Source organism: Hippopotamus amphibius, chromosome 8, assembly GCF_030028045.1.
Source record: "Hippopotamus amphibius kiboko isolate mHipAmp2 chromosome 8, mHipAmp2.hap2, whole genome shotgun sequence".
Taxonomy (NCBI): domain Eukaryota; kingdom Metazoa; phylum Chordata; class Mammalia; order Artiodactyla; family Hippopotamidae; genus Hippopotamus; species Hippopotamus amphibius.
In genome coordinates this window covers 19,984,228-19,990,868 of record NC_080193.1, presented here as the reverse complement: position 1 = coordinate 19,990,868, position 6,641 = coordinate 19,984,228, and the positions used below count along the sequence as shown (strand labels likewise).

Below are 6,641 nucleotides of genomic sequence, written 5' to 3'. Positions count from 1 at the left end.
CATGCTCTTAACCATTGTGCTGCCTAAGGTCTCTAAATCACTGGTTTCTCAAAAAAAAAATTGACTCCTATTTCTCAATTTATTCAGTTACTTATTGAGGGCACACGGGTTGAGTTGTTCTATGTGCTTCGGGGCATTAAAAGAAGAAAATGATAGAATCTCTTTTAAGAGGAGCTTGGCTACTAGCAGGGGAAAATGAATGCTTTCCTCTTAGGAGAGTCATCACGTGGCCATGTGACGTGGGCAAGGTACCTGGGCTATTTTGGGGTGGTGGGAGAGGCACCTAGGAAGGACTGGCTTTAAAATCACAGGGCCAGGGGTTTCAATATTCGTTTGGAGGGTATTGAAAATTCCTGGAACAAAAACCTTTGAGCTAATCCTTAGTAAAAGATAGGTAGGACTACAGATTTCCGTAGGTAGAATGAATCCTGAAATATACAAGATGGTGCTTAGTGATGACCTAGAGGGGTGGGAGGGAGACTCAAAAGGGAGGGGATATGGGGATATATGTATACATATAGCTGATTCACTTTGTTGAACAGTAGAAACTAACATTGTAAAGCAATTATACTCCAATAAAGATGTATTTTTTTTTAAGAAATATACCAGACATGGCATGAGTAAAACCAAGCAGGAACACTCAAAAAATGTAAGATGGTGAGAAAAAAAAAAGGCTTAAAAGAGTTATTTATTCATTGATACTAAGAACTCTTGATTGGTTTGCTATGGGGTTTGAATTTTATTAAGACAAAGGATCTGCTAAAGATCTTGCAATGTGAAGTGACCTCATCCAAGTGGTATTTTAGGAAGTGAAATCCTAAAGCAGAATTCAGGATAATTTGAGAGGAGACATTTTATAGAAGGGAACCCAGAAAAATGAGAAGCAGTTGCCTTAAGAAGGTGCCCCATTTTTTAAACATATTCTGTTTGGTGTATTTGAATATTACGAAGAGAGTGTTGGGTGGAGGAGTGAGTTCTTGTTTGGACGTGGCCATGCTGTGACAGGTCTCCAGGTGTGGGGAGGTGAGGTCATAACCAAATACCTGCACTTCAGGATGGACTTGGAGCTGGGGTGGGGACCGTTTCTAATCTTTGCCGTCGGTGAAAAGGAATTTGAATTGTCACACAGGCTGCTAAAACGACGCCAACTGTCACCTCCTTGAGCAGGTAAGTGGAAAGAAGTCACCATCCTTACTAAAATATCAAAGGACTGATTTCTTTTTTCAAAGGTTGCATGTCCTTACGCAGCCGAAGTATAGTCTACTTTGTGCCAACAAGATGCTTCCTCCTCATTGGTTCTATTCTTCAGCTCCTCTGCTGGAATCATTTTGTCCTTCTGTCTCATACTTTGTAGATTATCATTAGCACACAAAACCAACAAGGGTGTTGTAACAATTGTGAATTTGTAAGGTAGGACTCGGTTCCTAAGAACTCATGTCCACACAAGCCATGTTTAGCATTTAGGAAAGTTATTTTTCCTTCAGCTTAATATATTTGTTTGATTGATTGGTGTCAATTCACTTCTCAATGTTTAGGATTAAATTATTTTGTTAAAGCGTTTCTAGATCTTAACTACGGAGCCGTTTCTATAGTCTTAACGTGGAGGTCTCTGAACAAGCATGTTTTGAAAATCACCAGCAATCTAACTAGAATGTTTATATTGAAATATTGGAGTGGAGGGGGAAAAAGTGAAAGTTGTCTTAAAGGAAATATCTTTTTTTGTCTTTTGAAGAAATAACTGCATTTTGTGGGAGGGAGTTGGGGGAAATGGAATGAGGCTGTAAAATGAGATGAAGCTAACAGTTCTCCCTCTTATCGATGAGAAAAGTAATCAATAGTCAATCTAAGAAAGAAATGGAATGTTTTATCCAAGCCAACCTGAGGATTATAACCTGGGAGACAGTCTTTCAGAAAGCTCTGAGGACTGTTCCAAAGAGATAAGGGGAGAGGTCAGGATGTATGTGATTTGGGCGAAGGGGTATGTGCACACATCTTAGTAGAAGTTTACTGCTATTAGAGAGGAACAGATACCTTAGTTAATGGGTTTAGTGCTTTTCTAAGTAGGGGAAGATGGAAGAAACTGGGTTCATAAAATTTTCTCCTGAAAATATCTATCCAAGGGCCAGTTCTGCCAGTTTTCCCAGAGCACCGAGTGCCTCATCCTAATCTTCGCCCTGGATTCCTTTCAGGGTGTATTGTAGGTCAGTGACTGCAGTGGCTAATGACTTGATTCTTGTAGAACTGGATGGTGGGCACCATTCTTTATTTTACAATCCCCTCTCTTTCGGTCTTAATTTTGACTAAGGGTTTGGGACGCATTTTGTGACTAGTTTGTCCCATGGCACTATTCGTAGTGCTCCTGTGAATTCCCAGGTTAGGGCACTCAATGTGCTGAACGAGGCCCCTGTTCACAAGAACCAAAGGCCGCTGGGTCACCGATCTTACCGGTCTATGACGGTCCAGGAAATGGTTCCTTCTTGTTACTTCTTCCCATATCTAGAGTTACACTATTACAATCATTGATCTTATCGAACTATATATTTGGTTAATCATTTCAGGTCAGTCATTATTATTACTTTTTAATTTATTTACTTTTAAATTTATTTTTGGCTGTGTTGGGTCTTCATTGCTCTGTGTGGACTTTCTCTAGTTGTGGCTAGTGGGGGCTACTCTGTTGCAGTGCACAGGCTTCTCACTGCAGTGGCTTCTCTTGTGGAGCACGGGCTCTAGGCATGCTGGCTTCAGTAGTTGTAGCACGAGGGCTCAGTAGTTGTAGCACGAGGGCTCAGTCGTTGTGACTCACGGGCTCTAGAGCAGAGGCTCAGTAGTTGTGGCACGTGGGCTTAGTTGCTCCACTGCATGTGGGATCTTCCCAGACGAGGGCTTGAACCCGTGTCCCCTGCATTGGCGGATGGATTCCTAACCACTGTGCCACCAAGGAAGTCCCAAGTCGTTAGTTTTATCAGAGGCTCAGTCGCAGATTTGGTAAGGCAAGAAACAATAATCTTGTAAAGTAGGCAGAATACAAATAATACAGCTAATAACATTAATAAGGTCATCAGTAAGTAAAGTTATTTCCCAAGGAGTTACATGTTTGGCACCAGAAGAGGAACTGATCTTTAAGGTTAAGCAGGTATTTTTTGCTGCTGTGAAGGTCAGCTTAACACATAATGCAGGTACACAGTATACTCTAGAGGGGAGGGAAGAGGCCCAAACCTTGCTTTAAAATATGAATTTTATTTCATCGCTCCCTGTTCGTAGTATGGCTGAGCATGTCTTTGTCATCCACACTTGGAATTTGAATTTGTGGGTTTTATAACTTAGAAAACAGCCTCTCTGGAAAACTCACCTCCCATATCCTTCTATTAGCTGACGTTCAATGTCTGGGCATTAGACCCAACTTCTAAGACATTTTTATTTGTAATTAACTTAGACCCTTTCATAACCATTGAAAGCATAAAATAAGGTACCTGATTTCTCTGTTTAAAATGTTGACTTTTGAAACTTCCCTGGCGACCCAGTGGTTAAGACTCCACGTTTCCGCTGCAGGGGGCATGGGTTCGATCCCCAGTTGAACCAAAAAAAAAGGTTTACTTTTAAAATTGTAAGCAGAAGAAGTAACAAAGCCATAAATCTGAAGGAAAATAACCCATAGAGACAGCCCACACCATTTTTTCTTCATGTAGCATAGTAATGTATTTTCTCACCAGATAATTTTCTAAACCCAAAACTTGTTTTTTCTTTCCCAAAATGGACATTCTTGCTTTTGTTGTGGATTATAAATATAATACATATTTGTTTTATAAATTAAAACAAAACAGAATATATGATAAAGTGAAAGTCCTTTACAATCACAACTTCCAGAGAAAATTGTGTTCACAGTTTTGTGTATCTTCTTCCTGATCAAATACATGTAACTAAGAATTTTTTATTAATGTATATACAATTATAAGTGTGTGTTTTAACAAAAGTGAGATTATACTATACTTTCCTTGTCAGTATTTAAAATCTAAATTTGCATTATTAACAGCTTCACAGTAGTATACCATATTATATTAAATACTATTTACAATGTTAACAGTGCTGCAGTAAGCATTTTTAGAGGTAAATATTTGAATATTTGTGGAAATATGTGCACAGGATGCATTATTTCTAGATTATAAATCTGATTCAATCTTATGTTTATTGGTAGTTTTTATTTCTTCTATGAAATGTCTTTATATCTTTTGCTCATTGTTCTATTAGTTTACTTAATGATATATAGTTATTATTTTAAAAGTATATCATTTTGGAGGTATACTGCAAAATTATATTTTTAATTTGTCCAGTATATTTTAACTTTTTTTTTCTTTATAAACTTATTTATTTATTGGCTGTGTTGGGTCTTTGTTGCTGTGCACGGGCTTTCTCTAGTTGCAGTGAGATGGGGCTACTCTTTCTTGCAGTGGCTACTCTTGCTGCAGAGCACTGGCTCTAGGCGCATGCAGGCTTTAGTAGTTGTGGCACGTGGGCTCAATAGTTGTGGTTCTCGGCCTCTAGAGCACAGGCTTAGTAGTTGTGGCCCACGGGCTTAGTTGCTCTGTGGCATGTGGGATCTTCCTGAAGCAGGGATCGAACCTGTGTTCCCTGCATTGGCAGGTGGATTCCCAACCACTGTGCCACCAGGGAAACCCCTATTTTAACTTGTTTATGATGTCCTTTTAAGTATAGAAATTTCAAATTCTTACAAGTCAGATCTTTGACTCTTTCCTGTATGAATTGACAATTTTGGTGTGATACTGTTTTTCCAAGGACTATTTGTTTTGCAAATTCACCACCTGATATCCAATAATGTGGCTATTAACTGAAGCTGTTATGAAAAAATTACTTCCTCCCTAGTATTTAAATTGTGTGATTAGTGAGACGATCCCTCTTTACAACTCTCCAGGTCTATTTTCATGCAGATGATTTTACTAATTGCTGTCCAGATTTAGTTCACTCTACCCTAACATATCACTATATTTTAGGTTTTCTTTCAGAATAAACTGGAAAGACAATGGCATTGTCTTTCATTTTATTGGATTATTTTAAAATTCAGATCGAATAAACGAAACAAAACAAAACACCTACTCAAAATATTTTATAACCCAACCAGAGAAACAGATCATGCTGAAAAAAAAAATAGTTATGAGCTTAATCCTTTTATTATATCTGTGGTAATGGGGAGGTTCTGTATATCAGTGCAATTTTAAAACAAAATTCACAATTAACAATCTGGCTACATTAGGAATTTTCGTAATATGAGGAATTACTGAAAAACCAAGGGTCTAACCCTGACTCAGCTCTCTATCACCGTAGACAGCTGAGATTGCTCCTCTGGAGGGGTGACATCATGCCAGAGTGAGTCGTTAAAGTTTTCGGTGGAGGCTAGTTCATGAGTCATAAACAAGAATGACAAATGAAACTGGATTAGGACAGGTTGTGGGATTAGACCCGGGGCAAATTTCTCACCAGCTTCTAACAAGTGTGCTTCTGTGCCTACCTCATGCCTTCCATGCTTTTCCTGATCTTTGACTCTCTGGATCAATTACAGTTCTGTTTCTTGTACTGGTCCAGTTTAATGGGGTTTTTGTTTCTGTTTTTTGGGCCACACTGTGGGCATGCAAGATCTTAGTTCCCCGACCAGGGATTGAACCCATGCCCCCTGCAGTGGAAGCGCAGAATCTCAACCACTGGACCGCCAGGGAAGTCCCTCTGTTGATTTTTTAATAATTTTTATTGAAGCATCGTTGATTTGCAATGTGTTAATTTCTGCTGTACAGCGAAGTGACTCATTTATACATATGTATATAGTTTTTCATATTCTTTTCCATTATGGTTTATCCCAGGATATTGAATATAGTTCCCTGTGCCATACAGTAGGACCTTGCTGTTTATCCTGCTTTAATGTTTTTATATGAGAATACACAGAGGAATCCTGAGGCCCTCCTTTGTTAGGGTGGTTGAAACGTGGTTTCATGACTTAGAGAATCAAAGATCATGACAGGCACGCAGGCACTGGGAGGAGTAGAAAGTGTTGCCAATGTTCATAATCAAAAGAAATGTTGTTTCCCTGAATTCTTTGCAAAAGGTGTGCGGACTCACAGTTAAGAACCTCACATTAGAGCGATCAGGGAGAGGAGAGGTGTCTCAGGCCTGCCTTAGTGCATTTGTTCTGGCTGTTTCCGCTGCCTGGACTGCTTTTCCCCTGAAATCCAATTGGCTAAGTTCCTCAGCTCCTTCAAGTCTGTGCTTAAATTTCACCTTCTCAATGAGACCAACCTAACCATCAATTTAAAACTCTACACGCACGCACACCACCCAGTCGCTCCCCATTTCCCTTGATATACTCTCTTCTCTGTAAGCATTTTTCTTTTTTTTTTAAAATAAATTTATTTATTTATTTATTGGCTTCATTGCTGCGCTTTCTCTAGTTGTGGAGAGCAGGGGCTACTCTTCATTGTGGTGTGCGGGCTTCTCATTGCAGTGGCTTCTCTTTTTGTGGAGCACAGGCTCTAGGCAAGTGGGCTTCAGCAGTTGTGGCACTTGGGCTTGGTAGTTGTGGCTCACTGGTTTAGTTGCTCCAAGGCATGTGGGATCTTCCCGGAACAGGGCTCGAAACT

At 39.5% G+C, this 6,641-nt stretch overlaps 1 protein-coding gene across 3 annotated transcripts in view; it reads left to right on the top strand.

Moving 5' to 3' along the window:
• The first annotated feature begins 1,061 nt into the window (after positions 1 to 1,061).
• The window catches only part of CLIP1 (CAP-Gly domain containing linker protein 1), a 146,874-nt gene continuing 141,294 nt past the window's right edge, over positions 1,062 to 6,641 (top strand). For 2 of the 3 annotated variants that reach the window (XM_057746378.1, XM_057746377.1), the window contains exon 1: positions 1,062 to 1,167. The gene's annotated coding sequence lies outside the window, so the exon portion shown is untranslated. The remainder of the gene's footprint in view (positions 1,168 to 6,641) is intronic. The other variant, XM_057746379.1, reaches the window with a different exon arrangement.